We start from the raw sequence: 21,709 nt of genomic DNA on the forward strand, positions 1-21,709 counted from the left end.
GTGACGAGCCTTTTCGCACTCGCAACAGGGCAGAAAAAAGTGCGAATCGACGCAAACCTCGGCCTAGAAACGTGCTTCGCCACAGCCAGGGCTCAATACGACCCAAGCTGGTACGACCCAGATGTCGTTTCCCGCGCCGCCACCAGGCGCCGCTACTATACCTCAAACTCCAGCGCAAGACGCCCATGGAATGGAGGCGGGATCTAGGATTATGTGAATCTGTGATTGCGCTACATGTTTATTGGCCTTGTTTGACGCATTATATACAGTGACTTTTTCTTAGATACATAGATTTATTGGAGACTTATACGTATATTTAAAAATCTTGTTGCGAGGTTTTGTGTATACGTGCAGTGAACTTTCTTTCCAGTGACACTATTTTGCCCTTTATCAAGCATTTGTATTGTATCTTCGCATTTGTAATGAACGAGGGCGAATTAAATGAAAGTGAGCCTACCCACCCCGCGCAATAATGGTTCGGTTCATTATCTGCGAGGCATGCGCTTAGCACACAGGCATCTTTCATTTACAAAAGTGGCACGCAGATGTGAGGGTAAATGTTCTTTAATGCTCTCATACACTGGATTGAACATGTTTGCGTGACGTAATGGACACTTCAGAAGTTGAGCAGCGGGGTGACGTGAATGTTTTGACAGCTGAAGGTGTTTCGCAAAAGGAAATTATTCGCCGTATGGCTGCCATGTACGTTGGACATTGCATTTCATTGGCCAATGTGAAGCATTGGAGCAAACGGTTGAAAAAGGACGCGAAAGTGGCAAAGACGATCCAAGACCGGGCCAAAGCCATCGTTCAATCACCCCCAACACAAGGGCAAAAGTTGATGAGCTGATAAGACAAGAACGGAGGATAAACATAGATGAAATGGCAGAGCGTGGGAGCATCAGTCGCGGTTCGGTTCACACCATAATTCATGAACATCTCGGTTATAGGCTCTTGTGTGCGCAATGGATGCCCAAGATTTTGAACCACCGCCAGAAGAAGGTTTTGCGCTGCCTTCACTCATCTGATCCGGTATAATAATGAGGGTGACGACTTCTTGTCTGCAATTGTGATCGAGGACGAACCATGGTGCCACTACTACGAGCCTGAAACACGACGGCAAAGCTTACAGTGGAAACATTCGAATTCACCGCCCCCAAAGAAAGCAAAGGCCGTCATTTCCGTCAGAAAGGTGTTGTTTACTATTTTTTTTTCGATCGTCAGGGGCCATTACTGATAGAATTTTGTAAAGCCGGAGAGATTATCAATCGTTTCCGATATTGTGAAACGCCGGATCGGCTGCGTGTCGCAGTCAAGAACAAACGACGTGGGACATTGACGAAAGGGGTCATCTTGTTCCATGACCTATCTATGGTGTTGGGCTGCTGAGCACGAGGTCGCGAAATCGAATCCCGGCCACTGCGGCCGCATTTCGATGGGGGCGAAATGCGAAAACACCCGTGTACTTAGATTTAGGTGCATGTTAAAGAACCCCAAGTGGTCGAAATTTCCGGAGTCCTCCACTACGACGTGCCTCGTAATAAGAAAGGGGTTTTGACACGTAAAACCCCATAATTTAATTTTTAATTTTCCACAATTCCCGTCACCACGTCGGTGATGTTAATACAAAACTGGTAAAATTCATGTGGGAAACGCTGCAACATCCGCCATACAGCTAAGACCTGTCGCCTTGCGACTTCCACATTTTGGGGCAGATGAAAAAACAGCTTAAGGGAAACAGATTCGTGTCGGACGGTGACGTTAGTCAGTTGAAGATTTGTTGAAGCAGCAACCTAATAAGTTTTATGAGACGGGAATCACCCGACTCGTTAGTCAATGGGATAAATGTATAAATGCTCATGGAGACTACTTTTAAATTAAGTGCCCCGTTTGTCATATATTTGCATTGGCTCACTTTCATTTGACTCACCCTCGTAAATTTTGGAGACCGGCTTTATATAGGTGCTCTCTGTTGGGACAATAATTTCGGTGCAGTTACTCACGATACACGACCGGTGACAGCTGCTGCTGCGTAATACATTGGAATAAATGACAGCATCATTGATATTTTTCACTGACCGTTGAATATGTACAGCAATGTAAACAAGGTTGTTGAATGACAAAGTTTCATTAACATATTTGTGCTCAATTTGTTCATTTCATGGCCGTTACATTTTTCATAACAGTGGCATGCACTGCTTTGCTGGTGTCGAACTGATATAGTTCTAAGGATCGTGTGATATTTTCTTTACTTATTTTATAGACGAAAGCATGGAAGCATCGATATCAGTTCTATTGAGCACAATTTCTGGCACATACGAGTATATCTTTTTATTAAAGATACATATATTACTTGTTTTGATAGTGCGTAGCGTTCAAGAATTCGTTTGCAGCATCTTTGGCAATGGCAATGCAGTTATTATTCATGTATTTGATCTCTCGACAAACTGTTTAAGAGGAAGCTTTAGCTCGGGCCCAACTCCGAAGCGCCCTATTCAAATAAATGTAAAACGCAGAAACGCTTTTCTGAGATAACCCCTGGATCACTTTTAATGGAATTTGTTTAATTTATGAAAGTTAACTTCTAGTATCTGTTGGAAGCGGAAGTTCGATTTAGGGCCTGAATTTTGTTTGATATTTGGAAAATTTTGAAAGTGCAAAAAAAAAGAATATAGAAGCACGACGTTTACAAACTTAGTTACGTGGTTCACAAGGCTTCTGCAAAAGCCGTATTTCGATAATGCTAAATTGTTTGAGATTCATTTGTAACATGTCAATTTTGTCCGCTGTAAATGTACTGTTAGATGTGATTCACAGAATTATGATATTATTTTTCATTGTTGAGTTGCAGAGTTTTAAACGTGATAGTTTCGTTTTCTGAAAACTTTTGATTTGTGCCAATTTTTAATAAAAAATTGACAACCTAAATGAGAAATTCGAAACCAGAAGACAGTAGAATTTAAGTTTTTCTTTTAAATGCAACAAACCTCATCAAATTTTATGCAGTGGTTGCCGAGAAAAACTAATTCACCTTCTACATGTGTTTAGATAAGGGCATCCGAGATAAAGCTTCCTCTTAAGGAGGAGGCCAAGCTGCAGCGTGAGCCGCTCCCCGAACGAAATTTCTGGCTACGCCACTGACTTTTCGGTCGCTATTGTTTCTGCCGACTGCCCTTCGGAATCATGCCTGCCCGGAGCATTTTCAAAAAAATTTGGCGCGGATTCTCGAAGGCTAGTACGGCGTTGCTAATATGATTGATGATGATCTTGTGTAGGGACATACCAAGCAGTAACATGGTGCAAGGCTTGAGCAAGTGTTGACTCGTCTTGCATCTGCAGGTATCACTTAAAACCAAGTGTTGCTTTGGGGTCTCCAAAGTCTCATTTCTAGGCGTGATTGTCTCAGCAGAAGGCATAAAGCCATATCCTGGCAAGATTGAATCAGTCCATGCAATCGCACCACCCACAGACCTTGCAGGTGTCAGACGTCTACTTGGGATGGTAAATAATCTTGACAGGTTTATACGACATGTCTCGGAAACGACTGCACCGATACGCACCCTTCTAAACAAGAATACTAGTTGGACTTGCCAGCACGAACAGGAAGCAGCATTCACAAAAAAGGAACTTCTGACTTCAGATCGCTGCTTGGCGAAGTATCGCCCATCTTATGCCACAACAGTCTCGGCTGATGCCAGCTATTTTGCACTTGGAACAGTTCTATTGCAATCACAACCATGTGGTGAACGCAGGCCAGCAGCCTTTGCCTCAAGGTCAATGACCACCACAGAACAAAGGTATAGCCAAACAGTAAAAGAGGCCTTGGCTACAGCGTGGGCCATCCACAGACTTGGCGAGTTCATCAGCGGCATCCTCTTCAGTGTAGAAACTGATCACCTTCCTCTTGTCATTGTTTAGCAAGATGGAACTTGATGTGCTTCCTCCGAGATCGCAAAGACTATGGGGCCCTATGGGGAACCAGCGCTGGATAGGCGGCGCGTCGAAAAGAGTGCGTTGCACGCTGCCCTGGCGACAAAACGCGGCATATTCCAGCCTCTCGACCAGACGACACACACGTGCGCGGCCGTATTATAGTTCGCATGTTTCCGCTTTCGCGCCGCTTCGAGTGGACAGTTTTCGTATAGAGTCCCTTGATAATTTGAAAGTAGCGACACTCTTTGGAACTCTGCCGCCGCCGCACGACCTCCTCGCCTCCTCCTCGCTCCTCGTGAGTTCCCCCGCGGCAACCAGTTTTGCCCCCGTTTTTCTGCACAACGATTGGTCTCCCTGCCGTTGATCTTGGACACGCGCGGATCTTGAGTTTTGCTCGTGTTTTTCTTTTTTGTTCGCGCCATTTTCCTCCTTTCTTTTTTTTTATTGCGATAAAGGCTTGCCCTTAAGGCATAATTCTTGGAGCGTATATGTGTATTATATGTGTGCTGTGAGGCCTGTGTTGTGTATGAATTGAAGCAGTGTTTTGTGGAATCTGTTGTCATGTATCCAGCGGTCATAGCTGGTTGTCACACTGTAGCGGAGGCCGGCTTGCAGTAGGAGACGCGAGCGTTCCGATTGTAAACCCGTACATGTCCATATTAGGTGGTATGCATCTGATTCCACCACAGGAATGGAGCAGTATGGACACGTAGCACCCAGTGGTAAATGCGACCAGTTCCACCTTGAGACAACAGCCGGTGTAAGGGCCACCCCGGCCCGAAGCCTCCTAAGCACAACTTCCTCCGCCCTAGTAAGATGAAGGGGGAGGGAGCAGACACACGGTGGGATAAGAGCGCGTGTGTCCTGCCGGAGAACATTTTTACGGGCTCGCAGCGAGTTACGGGGTTGGGGTGGGAGGGGAATAGGTGGAGGATCAGGATTAGGAGGACAGTGTGCCTGCTGGTCAGCAGCAATGTTGTGAGGGTTTGCTGAATGGCCTTGAATCCAGTGTACCTTGACGCAAGTAGCTGTCTTACTATTCATAGTGTGTATTCTCTCGCAGATTTCCATCGCCTTATCAACCTTCTTGAGTTCCTGAATAGCCGCTAAAGAATCAGTGAAGATATCTAGTTGCTTGATGGTAGGCAGCTTAGATGTCGCATCTTGCACAGCGTCGTGGATGGCTTGAAGTTCCATTACTAGAGCGCTGGCTTCCGTAGATAAATAGCGGTGGTGGCCGGTGATGAAATTATGCGTAGTACTCAGGAATGATGTCCTTCCGCCGTCTGGGAGAATGGCAGCATCCGTATAGACTTTGCAGGTGTTAACGCATGATGCATCGACTTTGTTGTGTTCGTCAATAATAAATGTTGTATCGCTGCGTCGTAACTTCGTTGGCTTATTAGTTGTGATGCTGGTGAATTCCCAGGGAGGCATTGGATAGGGCTGATTGTCAATCCGAGAGCCGCGGTGAAAATGAGCATGCAACGCAGCGACAGCCGGAATAAGTTGCTTTTTTATTTCACGTGCTTTTTCACGTTGCAAAATTAGCTCTGCAATTGTGTTGAGCTGGGCATGTTCCTGTAAGGTTGGTATCGGAGTGATGCGGGGCATTTTCCTCCTGAGCACGGCTGGCTCGGCGCTTTAGCTCGGCGTAGCGAACGTTGTACGCTGTGTTTCCTGCTCTATGTGCTAGCGCTATGCCGGGCTGTTGCGCATATAACTGCCGCAAGAAGCCTGAAGATAGTTATGCCGTTTTTATGATACCACAAGGAAAGCGTGACGGCTTGCGCAGGAAGCAGTGGCTGCATGACATTGGCCGAAAGAACTTTGTTCCGACAAAGAACAGCGTTGTTTGCGAGCTGAGGCGTCTTTCTTATAGCTCGTAGCAAAGCATCCCGTAATGCTGCATTTTTTTTTCATTCTTCCGGCCTGATCGCGAGCATTTTTGTTGCGGTTGTCCTCAGTATGCTTAATATTCTCGGGCGGCTCCATCACCTCGCACGTCGCTAACTGTTGTTATTCAGTCGGAAGTGCAGCATTATAGATTCTGCTTCGCGCCCTGAAAAAAATTAGTGGCAAGTATACCCGTGATATTGCAGGTGATGAGCGTTAGCTAGTCAACATTGAGTTTTTTTTTAAGTTTTGAGGTGAAAGCCTTCAGATCTCTGTTTCAAGGTTGCGTTGTAAACTGGAAGTATCACGTGACCCAAGGAAGGCCAGAGGTGATCCAAAGCATGTCCACCTCTGTATAAGAGAATGATTACACAAGTTAATGAACCATTCGTGATTGACATAAGGTGGATTACGGAGGATTAAGGTTAATTAGAGGGTATTAAAGAAGATTAAGGTGGATTGGAGTGCATTAAGAAGGATTAAGATGCATGAATAAAGATTAGGGTGTGTGGAGGAGGATTAAGGCGGATTATGGTGAAGGGTTGATGAAAAGGTATTAAGTCCAATTAGGGTGCATGAACGAGGATTAGGGAGGATTAAGGTGGGAAAAGGGAGATTAATGTGGATTAAGGTGAATTAGGGTTGGTAAAGGAGGATTAACACCGATTAGGATGGATTAGGGTAGATTGAGGTGGATTAGGGACCACGGAGCTGGATTGGCTCTGATAGAGGTGGATTAGGGTGTATTAAGGTAGATTTGGACTATTAAGCAGGATTAGGCTGGATTAACATGCATGAATAGGGAATAAGGTGGATTAAGGCGGATTATGATGGATTAGGGTTGATAAAGGTGGATTAAGACCGTATAGGGTAGGCTAAGGTGCATTAAGGGCGATGTAGGTTGATTAGGTTGTATTAAGGTGGATTGGGAGTATTAAGCTGGATTAAGGTGGATGAAGGAGCATTAAGGTGGATTAGGGTGGACTAAGGTGAATTAGGGCTCACTGAGTATTAAGATCGGTTAGTCTACCATAATCCTCCTAACGCACATTAATCCACGGAATCCACATTCATCGACCTTAATCTACCTTCATTCACTTTAATCCACCATAATCCACGAGAGTCCTCCTTAATGCACCCTAATCCACCTTCATCGACCTTAATCTACTCTAACCCTCCTTATTGCACTTTAATCCTCCTTAATCAACCCTAATGCTTCCTCGTTCACTTTAATCCACTATAATCCTCCTTCACTCACTTTAATTCTCCCTAGCCGACTATAATCCTCCTTAATGCACCTTAATCCGGGTTAATCCACCCTTATTCATCTTCATGCACTTTAATCCACCCTAATCCTCTATAATCGTCCTTAATGCACCTCAACGCACCTTCATCCACCCTAATGCACCTTCATCGACCTTAATCCAACCTAGTTCTCCTTTATGTAACTTAATCCACCTGCATTCACCCTAATGCACGTTCATCGACTTTATTCTGCCTTAATCTTCCTTAATACACCCGAATTCATCTTAATGCAATAACTAATCAATCATTGCTTTGCTAATCATTAAGCATCTCTTATACGCGGCTCCACATGCTTTGGTTCGCTTCCCGCCTTCGGTCCCGTGATATTTTCTGTAGCTCACAACGGGACCTTGAAACAGAGGTCTAAGGCTTTAGCTTAATAAGCCACACACAAAGGGATGTGTCACAAGCAATACTAGATCAGACGCACGAAGTAAAGCATCTGATCATGAGGCAGAAAAATTTTCTGGAGTATAGAATTCGCCTCAAAGCTCCCTTTACATCGGTATACCCCGTTTATACGGCTTTGAGAAAAAGCCAACCTCCTCATAAACGTTGCCTCCAGCATTATCGATGCTGTTATTAGCATTTCTCAAAATTTTCAACCCCACTGGGGCGCGCAACTGGCCCAAAATAACACGCCTCCATAGAATCTTGCGGCCCGTCCGCGGGAGCCCAGGAGGAAAAGCGCGCCGTGCACAGCCGGCGGGCGAGGAGAATTGATGAGGAAAGCGCCGTGAGGAGGAGAGTGTCGCTACTTTCAAATTATCAAGGGGCTTTATTTTCGTAAAGAAGCTAGCGCCATCAAGTGAAGAAATGATGAAAGAAGCTTTTTAAGCTTTATATATTTTTCACAGTGTTTCGCGGCGAGCACGTGCGTTTCTTAAACGGTTGCGCTGTGTGCCGTTGCCATGCTTGCGTGGCAGCCTGCGTCGCAAATCTAGCAGCTATGGCTCCGGTCGTGCTGCGCTATGGTTTCGGATGTATTAGTTGGTCTGCAGACATTCCATATTTCTCTGGCTAGAGATAAAAAATTCTGATGCTACTTCGCCACAACAGTCAATGGAGAAGAAAGCTTTATCACATCGGCTGACTCGCGCAAGCAAAGGTTTGAGTGCTCCGCTGCTGGGTCCGTAACAACGCTGGCTACATTTAGCACTAATTACATAAATTTATCGGATGCATCTCAGCGCCGAGTCCTCATCGGCATGCGCATTTTTAAAAACACATAGGCGGCTTAGTCGCGCGTGCGCCGGCAGTATGCGCACACAACTCGTATTACAAGGCAGCTTCCCTCCAACATAATTCTTGGCAATGAATGGATAATATTTGCCTTTCGTATCGTTCGCTTGATGCGGCGGTGTTGGAAGGGGTTTGGCGGTGGTATTGCGAAGGAAAAATGGTTGGTACATATGCCGGATGGTGCATGCTATTGCTCATTTTGTTTCCGACGAAATGCCGACTGCAGATTCTGCTGTTTGGTACTGTCTGCCATGGCTGACCGTCTTCACTATCGAATAAACCAAGCATATACGCGAAATTCGATTTAGAAACCAGCCCGACACCGCTTGACAGGGCGACAAGACGGGGACTTATTCCGCTCGCCTGAGTGCTTGGATCCGACGCCGCCTCCGTTCTTGTTCGTAGGGTTTAGAGGGAAAGATCAAGGAGGATACATCCTCCCTCATCCCCACGTAGTTGTGGCACTTGTATACGCAACAGTATCGACGGCGTCCTTTTGTTTTCCTTCGACTTTCAGGGCACGCAACGCCACTACCAGTAGCAATTTTCGTCCGCGCGACCGGCTGCATTGTGCACGTTCTGACCGCCAGGGCGGCGCTACAGGCGTCCTGAAAACTCCAGCGCTGGTTCCCCATCAGTACCACATGATGTACGTCCCAGGAAAATTGTTGGCTACTGCTGATGCATTGTCTCCCCCCTCCCAAGGTACAGCCAGTAGACACTAGAGCTTTCTGCTACAGCAGTCGTGGCTTCCGCTCCAGATGTGCTGCCTGTGAACATACAGAATATTAGGAAAGCACAGAGCTGTGATGGAGAGTGCAGCGCGCCGATTGCGTTCTGCCAGCACGGCTGGCCAAGCAAGTCAAATGTCTCCTCAGGTATCAAAGTGTGCATCAGTGAAGGATTAACTTTGCTTTTGTGATGGCCTTCTTAAGGGCAAGCGTCTAATTATCCATAGTTTAGTGCTGTGTGTTTGAGAAAAGGAAGTTAGCTTACAGAGCCCCTTATAGGCGTTGTCATGCGGGGTTTCTCTTTTTTGGAGCGGATATTATCGCCACTCCTGAGGCGCTGGATATGCCGTCTCGCTAGTAGTTGTGTCCATCACCTTTTGCGGGACGCTGGACACCCGCTCTTGAGAGCTGTTTGTTTGACGGGAAGGCCTCGTCTTTATAGAAGAAACCTTGGAGGCCACCAGCCCGGAGGTCGATTGGCCTTTCTTGGATGGCGCAGCTGCGTTAACTGCAACCGTCGAGGTGCCGGTTGGCGTTGCTGCCGGCTCGCTGCGAGCCTGCCGGAGAGCCGCCAGAAGCTGTTGTGACGCTGCCCCTTGACGCGGCACTTCGGCAAAGTTATTCTTCGGCAGGAAGGACACCCGCCTGCGTGCCTCTTTAAACGATATGTTCTACTTGGCTTTCAGTGCAACATATTCCTTTCCGTTTTTCTTGTTAGGGCACAACTACGAGTATGCGGCTTGCTTCCCATCCTAGTTCACACAATGTGTGTAGATCGTTCTCACACGCTTCAGACTGGAGTTCATGTGCGATGCAACTTAGCGCAGGTCACTCTACTTCGGTAGTTCTGGGAACTGTGGCCGAATCTTTCACATTTGAAGCATCTCAAGGTGTTTGGTACCTATGGCCTCACACAGACCTTTATATAGCCCGCTTCGGTACTTTCAGGACACACACCTAGATTAAAGGTAAGAATTAGGCGCTTCCTTAGGATTCCTTTTCCATCAATCCTCAACTTGATTCGCTTGACATTGATAACGTTCTGGTCACTTCAGCCCTCTAGAAGTTCAGTCTCGGTGAGTTCCAGCAAGTGATCGCCGGAAATAGCACCACGGGTGGTGTTCATTGTGCGGTAATAGTCAGTATAATGTCCCCAAAGGAGACTTGACAAGGCAGCTGTTCGTGTTTGTTCATATCGTGGAGTTCCAAGGGGAGGTCACCGGTGTCCAATTTTACATCTTTAAACCCCTAGCATCTGTCAGACAATTTCCCCGCAAGGAACGACTAGATGGCTCTCACTGTTCCGGTTTTTCACAGTGAATTTTACATGATAGCGGGGAAAATTTGTTTAGTTACAAAAAAAAAAAAGGGAAACATTTTCAATGTGCCCTCTTGGGGGCGATCAGGGAGGGGGGGGGGGAAGGAAATAGCCAGAAGTAAGCGTGTGCTTTTCGGCAGTAACGCCATTCACGCACCGTGGAGCCCTAAAAAGGGACGCTGCAGAATCTATAAAAACAGGTCGTGGAAACTCCAACTGCGTGTTACCACTACTACCGGATATGACATAACCCAGGTTACCTACTCACACAGGGTTAACACTCGCTTACGACAACGTTGGAAGTAATACAAAAGATAGTAACAGACAAGAAACATTGAAAGCAAGAGTGAAAGACGAAGATTTGAGTGGAAGATAGTGTATCGTTCTCGAGTGGTACGCCAAGAACAGGCAGCCAGGGTGTCAGGAGAACAAAACTTCGTGGTTTATTCCGGGATGCTATTTATAGCAGTAGGTGGAAGGGGTTAGTGCAGGTAGAGGGAAAGAGCAATGAAGCACGTGGCAGTGAAGCGTCCATAGATTTTAGAAAATGTGTTGTGTGCTGTGTGTTTAAGAGACGAATATTAGCTCACGTGCCCTTTGGAGGCGCGGTGACGCGAGTTTTGTCTTTTTTGGAGCAGTCGAGAGAGGCTCGCCGCTCCTTAGGCGCTGGTGGCGCCGTCTGGCGAGTTGTGTCCATCGCCTCTTGCGAGGCGCTGGACAGGCGCTCTTGCGAGCGCTGATTTTGAGGTGAAGGCCTCGTCTTCGTAGACGAAACCTTTGAGGCCACCATTCCAGAGGTAGATGGCCTCTTCTGCTGGGGCAGCGGAGCAGCGCTAGCTGCAGCCGCCAGGGAGGGGGGGGGGGGGGGTGTCACTGCCGCCTCACTGGGTGTAGTTCGGACAGCCGCCGGAGGCCGTTGTGGCGCTGCCCCCTGACGCGCCACTTAGGCGAAGGTGCTCTTAGGCATGTATGACACCCGACTACGTGCCTCCTTGAAAGATATATTTTCTTTAACTTTGATCGTGACAATTTCTATATAATTTTTCCAAGACGGGCACGACCGTGAGTACGCAGCGTGCTCCCCATCACAGTTTACACAAATGCAAAAAGTTCTCGCAAGCTTCAGACGTGTTCATGGGCACTGCATTTCGCACATGTTTGGCGGCCTCGGCAGCTCTGTGAACTGTGGCCGAAACGCTGGCATTTGAAACATCGGAGTGGATTTTGCACGTACGGCCTAACACGGAGCTTGATGTACTTGGCCTCGATTGAGTGGGGCAGGACACTTGAACCAAAGGTGATTATTAGGTGCTTCGTCTGAAGCTCTTTGCCATTCCGCCTCATCTTAATTCTTCTGAAATTGATTACATTTTGCTCACTGATGCCCTCCAGGAGTTCCGCTTCAGTCAGCTCAAGCAAATCATCATCCGACACAACACCACGGGTGTTATTCATTGTACGTTGCGGGGTTACTGTTATGTGGGTCTGCCCAAATGACACTAGTTTCGATAGTTTCTCATATTGCTTCTGGTCGCGGAGCTCAAGAGGAGGTCACCGCTTGCCATCCTCGACGCCTTGTAACCTGGACCAAAAACATCAGTCAACGACTTTGAAACAAGGAACGGTGAAATGGTTCGCACTGGTTTGTCTGGCTTTTCAGAGTGAATAACGTGGGCGCGGGATTTGGCGTCCGAAAATATGGAAGACATCTTAGGTGCACCCTCGTTTCTGAGGGCGAACAGGAAATGGGGGAAAGAAGTTTCCGTGAAAATACATAAAATTCGGCAACAGCGCCGACCGCCCACCACGGAGCCCAACGAGGGGAGGCGGCAGAGCTTGCATACAAGTTTGCACGACGTTAGTCGTACGCCGTCACTATAACCAAATGTGCTGTACCCAAGGTTGGATAGCCACACAGGGTTAACTCTTGCCGCCAAGGAGAAAGGAAGTAAATGGATGAGAAGGAGACAGGAAAGGACAAAAAGTGGGAGAGAGACGAAGATTTAGGAAGACAGACAGGAAAAGGCGACTGCCGATTTCCTCCAGGTGGGTCAGTCTGGAGGTGCCTTCTATGTGAAGCAGAGGCCAAAGAGGCCAAAACCTAGTTGAGGCTCTTCTGAATATGCCGAATGGAAGGCGAGGAAAACGATAACGGCCGAATGGCATAGCAAATCTGCACATCTTGGACGATTCCTCGTGTAATGGGATTTGGTGAAATCCACCATTTGCTTCAAACACGAGAAAAATTTCGCGCCTGCCAACTGCGCCTCCATATCCTCTCGGCGAGACATTTGGTAGTGTTCTCTGTTCAAGTTCTCATTTATGCCTCTTGGATCCATGGAAACTCTTAACTTTCCATCTTTTTTTAACACAATAACTAGCGGGCTCACCCAATCCGTCGGGCTGCTGACTCTTTAGATGATGCCTTCCTCTTCCAACCGATATAATTCAGTGCGGAGAGGCTCTCTCCGGGACAGAGGAAGCCTTAGGGCTGGCTGGACGACTGGCACAGCATCATTGCGCAGCACGATCTTGTATTCACGCGGCGCTCGCCCTATTCCGTGGAAGAGCCGTGGGAATTCCTCGACGACTGTTTCAACGCTGCTCGTAGTCTCGTTTTGATCAGCGCGCTGGACAATCCCTAGCTTCTCGCTAGTTGCCAAGCCCAAGACTGCACTGTGGTCTTTCTTTACAACAAAAAATATAGCGGACGCGCGTTTCATGCTGCATTTAGAAAACGCTGTCCTGTGTGCTGCAACAAGATGCGAATTGATTTCGCCCATTACACGTCTGACAGGTTTTGCCGTTGGCAGGGAAGCGCCTCAAGGCATGCCTTCGCTTGCAACGCGTACACTGCGGGTCACGCCTGGGCCCCGTCGGAGTTCTCTTCCTGGCCGCGAAAGCGGTCATATCCAGTTCTTCGTTTTGACGACCTGAGGTCTCTGCCGCCTTGCAAAGATTGACAACCTTTCCTAACGTCAGGGTTTTGTCCCTGAGCATCTTCTCTCGGAGCTTCGGCGTGTTGGTTCCAAACACCACTTGGTCGCGCACCGTATCGTGTGTCATGGTGCCAAAGTAGCAGTGCTGCGCTTGTTCTTTAGGGCACGTAAACACTGTTCGAATGATTTGGTCTCGCGCTGAAGACGCGAACGGAAGACAAACCTTTCGTGGATTTCATTTTGTTGCTCCATGAAATAGTCTTCGAAATTCGCAATAACGGTGGCGTAGTCTTCCTTGTTTTGTTCCTCTGTGAATACGAAGTTGTTGAAAGCGTCTAAGGCTTCCTCCCCGGCCACGCTGAGCAATGGGGCCGTCTTCGTCGGTGCATGCTGTGGCTGGAAGAAAAAATGCGAACTTCTGGCGAAATGGCTTCTAGTTTCTTCCTCCATCAGCTGTCAACTGCAGGGTTCAGGCGGCCTAGGGTGCTCCATGGCGTCGGTCCTCACGTTCAGCTAGCCCCAGAAGTGGCTGGTCAGCTTGATCCCACTTCTGACACCATGTATCGTTCTCGAGTGGTACGCCGAGAACAGGCAGCCAGTGTGTCAGGAGGACGAAGAAATTCGTGGTTTATTCCTGGCTGTTATTTATAGCAGTAGGTGGACGGGGTTACTGCAGGTAGAGGGAAAGGGCAATGAAGCACGAGGCAGTGAAGCGTCCATAGATAGCTTGCGCGCTTCGAACAGATATGATACAGATAGCAAAAGACTACCGATTTACCGCGGGTGGGTCAGTCTGGGGATTCCCTCTACGTGAAGCTGACGCGAAAGGATTGTGTTGCTTCGCAGGGGGGCATTAAAGGCGAAACACGCAGCATCGGCTCCACGTCCAGGATCCCCCTTTTCCTCGGAGACGGCTAAGACACGCATGCATAAACGCGGGAAGGACCAACCTCCTTATTCTCGGGTCCATGGTGTCGCAACAAACCAACCGCCTGCGGACGCAGAAGCCCCTCCAGGGGCTAGCATAGAAGTCTGTGCAAGTGAAAATCAAACGACGGAATATCACAGCGCTACCTTTTTAACGCTGTAATGGCTAGCGTACCATACATGCTACGCTCTTTTCATACCTCAATATTCTGATTTTATCACGGGAAACATAATGCATACATTACAGCAGCGTTATTATTTACTCGAGAAAGCTTTCAGTTTATGCATAGGTCAGCAAATGATATTACTGTTAAATCAGATACTGTGTTTATCAAGTTATCACTCAATATTGTATTCCTTAATGTACATAAACTCACAACCGCCACAAATGAAGGTGATCGAGTCGTTATAATTTGTGTCTGGGCGTTACGGAGTTAAACGGACACTAATGGAAGATACGAACTCAATGTGGACTGTCCATTCCAGGAACCTCGCAACTGTTTTTTCTTACGAAGAAAAGACTTAGTTTAGAAGAAAATTGCGTCTGAAGGGTGCGAATACCTCTATCGCGATCCGAATATCCCGCCACTCAACCGGGGGAGTGGTGACGTTGCGTACGCGACCATGGCGCTTTGCGGCTGTCGATCTGTAAAACGGCGCCCGAAAGACGGCGGAACGGTGTTTTGCACGATATTTCAGAGAACACAAACGCCCGGCCATGGAGAAACCAAGCCACGACAGAACGGTGGATTCGCCGCTGGTTTTGGTCAAGTGGCATGGACCGTTCGGGTATCCCTCGACATAAGATGGGCGTGGTATTCTCTGATACTTCGCAGTTTTTGCGAGTTGGCGAGCCGCCAATACCAGCGCAGAAACTACTGAAACATGGAAGCGTGGGCGGCGCAAGCGATATCTTTCGACCGCCCTCGCTATTGTCAACGGTAATAAATGTCAATCAGCATTTTTTTCTAAAAATGAAATGCAAATGAACAAGTAGCATTTTCTTTCGTCTTATACTGCGATGCAATTATGTTTTCAAAAACAGTGGTTGGGTACTAGCGACAGAATTTGAATGCGGAGTGCCTTCGTCATGGCGCAAGTGCTTGAATGTCCTGGGGGAGTCTTCAATCATCCCCTGCCTTTATTTCAACTTCTTGATTACTAAGGCTCTGTTGGCGATAATATTGACGCCTTACAGATTCTTGAGCACTAGTCTATCACTTTTGCTTGACTTCATATTTGCCTTTAGATTTCATATTTCATCATATTTGCCTTGGATCGTCGGACAGGATACCACTTTCGGTTTCAAGAATAATGGAGGTGCAGAAATTTCTTAATTTTGCCTGTGATTGCCTAGAAAAACCTATGTCAAAGAAAGCTATGTGGGTATATCCAACAATATACACTAGAAGGATGCACAAAGAACACCGCATCATTAAAAAATCACGTGCAGGTTAATTGATTGATTATTGGGCATTATTTGCACAAGGACCAGGAGTGGCCAAAGAGCGCCAAAGCTATCCTGATAAGCTGCCAACGATGCATGAACTGTGAGTTTCGAAGGGTAGATGTAACACGGTTTTATAGAGGCCTAAAACACCTGAAGTGCTTAAAATATATGTGTTAAAAGCATGATAATGACACTTCAGGTGTGACATGCGCTGCGGACATGAAATATATGCAACGACGGGATGACACAGAATATGAGTGACAGTGACGCCAGTGCTTCAGTAGGACATTTGAACACAAGGGTCTCGATGCACGTGCTCTACGAAAGCATATTACCATGGCAACAGCCTCCAGTGAAAGGATGTGCTACCAATCTCTTCGATTTATGACTTGCAAAGCGTCAACGTCGTATAAAAACTTCAAAACAGCTTTACTGTAAAATTCGGTTCTTTGCCAAGAAGCATTGTCGGATGAAGTCGTATTTGCTGTCGTTTGTTCATACGAAAGTGCTTTTTTCCCTTTCAGCGTCTGCTTTCAGACACTCCAATAAGCCTATGAGGACGGCCAGCGTCTCGCCACATTTGCGACAGATATGAGGTTCGTCACCAGTGAACAGGTAAGAGCGTGTCACGTGTGTGGCATATTATATGACGGTACAAGATTGCCTCAGTTCCTAGTATTTTTATTATTGGAAACCAATTTCCTTAGTGCGGCTTCATTAAATGCAGCCTTTTTGGCGTTTCAATCTCCCCGTTTCATTTCCAATAGCTTTATAGCTTTTCTTTTTGCGCAGAAATGGCCTAAATGCAACAAAATTTCGCTTGGCCAAATGCGCTGTATGGGCACAGCATATACTGTCAATGTGATCTTGGCAATCCCGCAAGAATGGTACTTGTCTGATTTTCTTAGCGGCCTTTCAATAGCGCCGAAGTAGACGACGCGTGCACCTGGGGGTGAGCGGTGGTGATGCGGATGTGGCGAAAGTGCCCAACACGACTGCTGGGGTGCTACGCAGGATGTGCCGAGTTTCTCGTTCACCCGAGTTTTACCCGAGTTTGCTCGACGGCAGTCAGTGAACGGAGATAGCGTTTCAAGCGCAGAAGGCTGCACAACGAAACGCGCTAGCGCCGCCTATTGTTATCAACGGATTATCGCAACTTAGCAATACCGTGACTGTTCCGCTGTCTGTATGCACACTTGCCGTGAGCCGCTTGCCGCGCCTTTCTCTGGCGCGTGAAGGGCGTGCCTCCTCTTTTGGGCACTATCTTCCTATCCTCCGTCGAATGCGAACAGGGTACAAGCGGCGCATTCTTGCACCTACACTTTCGCTCAATCGAATACGTTAAAATACAACAAATAAAATAAAAAAATTTTTTTTTGAGGATCTGTTCTTTTTTAATGCTAGAAATTTCTGATGACAAACGGAGATTCAACAAATTATTAAATTTTCCAGTTCTTGCCGCGAGTGGCGACAGTGAGGCGAAAGCTTAGAAGCGTATGCATTGAAGAGGGTCGCACGCACGAAGGAGTTCATACGGTGAGCAGTCGTCTAGGGGCGCTGCAGTGCTATTCTCAATAAAGTCAGTCATGACCATTCATTCTCTATTAGGGGAATTGAAACGCAACGAGGCGGTACGGCCGTTCATCGCAGGCGCTTCACTAGACTGTTAAAGCCGCCGATCTACCAACTAAAAACGACACATCAGTGACTAGTCATCGATACGGGAGCAACGCATGGAGGAAGGACCAACGGCCGTCGCTGCAAAATAGCGGTACGTTATTTTAGGGTCCGTAGTGACGCAGTACAGTGAAAATGTACCAGTTTATCTTTGTGCGCGAAGCCTCTGCGATGCATTGTGAAGTGCGTGCTTCCCAGCGACACAATTCATCGCTTGTCATCGCTTGCCCAGAAGAGTGCCTCTGAGCGCATGTACGCAGTATTTGAGTGTGTTGTGCACTCCAAGGTGCTTGCAGATTACATCTGCTGGAGCCAGCAGCGATCGCAGGTGCATACCGTAACGACAACGCAGAAATCGCATTTTGGCAGGTGAGAGCTCCTGTGTGGAGTTATGAAATGATACTTCGAACAGAGGAAGGTCCAAATGGACCACAAATAATCCACAGCACATCCGATGGACGTTTAGCGCCGGACGTTTGGACATCCACCGGATATCCCCACAAATCCAGATGACATATGGCGGATATCTGAGGGACCGTCCCGTGCAAAAAACAAAAAAAGGCGTGCACTCGGACGTCCTGTGTACGCCCTTCTCGGACATTCAGACATCCGTCGGACCTTAAAAATGGACGTTTTTAAAACTAAATATCCGAACAATGTCCGCTGTAGAAAACAATCTGGACACGGACATCCCGGGGACATTTGTGGCATTTTAAATGTGGACATTGATTACAGAAACGTCCACGAGATATGCAGAGGACATCCATGATAAATCCGGAACTTATCCATTGTTCGGTTTTGTTGGGGTGCAACCTTGCTCGTACTGCGACTTTTTCAATGCTTTAGAAGCTGTACTATACCCAAGAACCAATATACCAGTTACAGGTACCATATGCTACACTTCCTTTACTGTGAAAATTGTATCCACAAATAATTAAGTGCCCCCAAAGGAACTGGGACCATCTTACTGGTGCAGATTGCAAAGGTGAAAATGTACATGGACACAACATCCACGGCAGAAGCACATGTTGCAAACTGGCACGTTCTACATATTTAATGTAAGTTCCATTGGTACACAGACATATGAGAAATGTATATGTGCAGCTTCCCATTGCACAGAATAAGCCAAAATATGCATTATGTATCAACTCCAGTAGTCATCAAAGTTATGGTAGATATTAAGCTGCATGAATGTGAAATCAAATGATGCAATAAGCCTTTTAATAAAACTTGCGCATAAACTGCAGAAACATCGAATCTGAATTTAAAAAGCATACTCTAAGAACACGCCTGGGTGCTTGGCACAGCAAAAATAACCTGTGCTTCAACACGTTAAAGAAATGCTCATAAGGACCCACAAAGAATTGAAAATCACAGAAGATGCCAGCAGGAGTACATGCTAACTTTGACGGGATCAGTACAGCAGTATAAAAGAGAAACTATAGATGCATCTTGAAGTGACCTCAACACAAAGAAAAATTCGAATTGTCAACTTAACGTAGTGATGTACACACACTTTATGAATGAAAAAGACTAGAATAAATTGACTGCATTGGTACCTGAACTGTGATATAACAAATATAATTAAAGAAACAGTACAAGAGAGCAACAAATATCTGACGCAATGACTATGCACACATTTTTTGCACAAAGGCACATGAATGGCATCTTCCCAACAGCAATGCACATGATGCAAAAACAAACTGGCTGTCTCATTGGCTCAATGACTAGATGTTAAACTTGCATATAGACTGTGGTAGCACTTCTACCTTGTAAAACTGTAGACGTACCCATCAAAAAGACTTCACAGAAAAGTTATTTTGTACAAAGAACAATGGTACTTCACTGGAAGCAACTTACATGATGCATAAAAGTGACTAGAATACTACCATAATATGTAGAAAGACATAGACGAAAGAGGCTATTTACAGGCTATTTACACTGGACTGGATCCAGAGCGCCAGGCCGACATTCGCTCGCGCCAAGGGCACAGACCCACTTCGTCGTCGTTCTCGCGGCGGCTCGTCCCTTGAGCATCGTTCGATGATATCGTAATACAACCCCCCGGCGGCAAAAGTGCCGTCACGGTGCTGTTAAATATCCAAGGCGCGTGGAGAGTTGTAGGGTTTGAGTCGGGCGACGTGGACAATGTCGCTGGTTGTCACAGCACAGGACGTAGTGGGCGGGGCTAGAACGATTTCGTAGGTGACATCCGTCACTTGGCGAAGCACGCGATGTGGGCTCGTGTAGCAGGAAAGCACTTTTTCACAAAGGCCAACTTTACGCGATGGTGACCAAAGCAACACGAGGGTGCCGGGCACAAAATGGACATCACGGTGACGGAGGTCGTAGCGTTGCTTTTGTTTGCCTTGAGACTTGTAGACGAGCGCACGCAAGTTGGCGAGCATGGTCAGCATGGGCGATAGCATCACGGGCATAAGCGCTAGTTGATGCTGTGGTGGACGGAAGCACAGTGTCCTGTGGTAGCGTCGGTTCACGGCCATACAAGAGATAAAAAGGAGAAAAGCCAGCAGTGTCGAGACGGGAAGAGTTGTAGAGTTGTACGCAAAGGTAATCTAAGGTAGAGCCTGGTCCCAGTCACGGTGGTCATCTGAAACCTACTTGGATAGCATGTCTGTAAGGGTGCGGTTCAAACGCTCAGTGAGGCCGTTCGTTTGAGGGAGGTAGGAGGTGGTAAATTTATGCTGTATTGAGCAGGCACGCATGATATCGTCAATGACTTTGGCTAAGAACGTACGGCCACGGTCTGTTAGCAATTGACGCGGAGCACCATGAATCAAAATGATATCATGCAGGAGGAAGCCCGCAACATCAGCTGCGCAACTGGTCGGAAGAGCGCGGGTTACGGCGTAGCGGGTCGCGTAGTCCGCCGCGACTGCAACCCACTTGCTTCCTGATGTAGATTCCGGAAATGGGCCGAGAAGGCTAAGCCGACACGATGGAAGGGCTCGGTATGGATGTTGAGCGGCTGCAGGTAACCAACGGGGAGCTGGGAAGGCTTCTTGCGTCGTTGGGAAAGTTCCCAAGCAGCGACGTAACGTCGTACGGAACGGGCAAGGCCCGGCCAGAAAAAAACGGCCACGTGCACGGTCATAGGTTCGAGATACGCCGAGGTGTCCTGCCGTTGGTGCGTCGTGAAGCTCTTCTAGAACGGCTGAGCGGAAGTGTTTAGGTATGATAAGTAGGAACTCAGAGCCGTCAGGATATGAAGTACGTACAGAGTACCGTCGCGGAGGCCGAAGAGGCCTAGAGTGGCGTCGGCCGGAGAGTGTTCAAAACGGTCGATGAGTACTCTGATGTAGGGGTCACGACGTTGCTCGTCGGCGAAATGAAGCAGCTGCGACACAGAGAATGCGCAAGCAGCACCGGTAATATTGGAGGAGTCAGGGTCGTCAACAGGGTAACGCGACAAGCTCTCAGCGTCTTGGTGCAGGCGGCCAGACTTGTAGACCACGGAATATGAAAATTCTTGTAGCCTCAAAGCCCATCGACCAAGCCGGCCTGTAGGATCTCTTAGCGATGAGGGCCAGCAGAGAGCATGATGGTCAGTGACTACGGAAAGAGGGCGACCGTAAAGGTAAGGACGGAACGTCGCAACCGCCCAGACTACAGCAAGGCATTCTCGTTCCGTAATGGAATAGTTGCGCTCCGATGGTGTGAGGAGGCGGCTCGCATAAGGAATAACGCGATCCTGGCCACGCTGACGCTGGGCTAAGACGGCACCTACGCCGTGACCGCTGGCATCTGTACGCAATTCTGTAGGGGCATCAGGGTCGAAGTGGGCGAGAATGGGTGGTGAGGAGAGAAGAGTAACGAGACGAGAGAAGGCGGCGGCTTCTGCAGTACCTCACGAGAATTGTACGCCTTTCTTCAAAAGATTAGTGAGGGGTTAGCAATTGGCGCAAAATCTTGAATAAAACGACGAAAGTACGAGCATAGCCCTACAAAACTTCGAACGTCTGCGGCTGTCTTAGGAACCGGAAAGTCTCGGACAGCGCGAGTTTTTTCGGAATCAGGCTGTACTCCGGAAGCGTCAACGAGGTGGCCCAGAACAGTAATTTGGCGGCTGCCGAAACGACATTTGAGCGAGTTAAGTTGCATCTTCGCCTTTCGAAATACATCAAGTATAGCTGTTAGACGCTCAAGGTGAGTGTCGAACGTGGGCGAGAAGACGATGACGTTGTCGAGGTAGCAGAGACATGTGGACCATTTGATACCTCGGAGCAAGGAGTGCATCATGCGCTCAAAGGTGGCAGGGGCGTTGCGTAAT

At 47.6% G+C, this 21,709-nt stretch overlaps 1 long non-coding RNA gene across 1 annotated transcript in view; it reads right to left on the reverse strand.

Moving 5' to 3' along the window:
- Positions 1–4,362: 4,362 nt before the first annotated feature.
- The window catches only part of LOC140216010 (uncharacterized), a 302,742-nt gene continuing 285,395 nt past the window's right edge, over positions 4,363–21,709 (reverse strand). The window contains exon 2 of the long non-coding RNA XR_011892654.1: positions 4,363–4,607. This is a non-coding gene — a long non-coding RNA (uncharacterized lncRNA). The remainder of the gene's footprint in view (positions 4,608–21,709) is intronic.

Source organism: Dermacentor andersoni, chromosome 2 (genome assembly GCF_023375885.2).
Source record: "Dermacentor andersoni chromosome 2, qqDerAnde1_hic_scaffold, whole genome shotgun sequence".
NCBI classification, from domain to species: Eukaryota; Metazoa; Arthropoda; class Arachnida; order Ixodida; family Ixodidae; genus Dermacentor; species Dermacentor andersoni.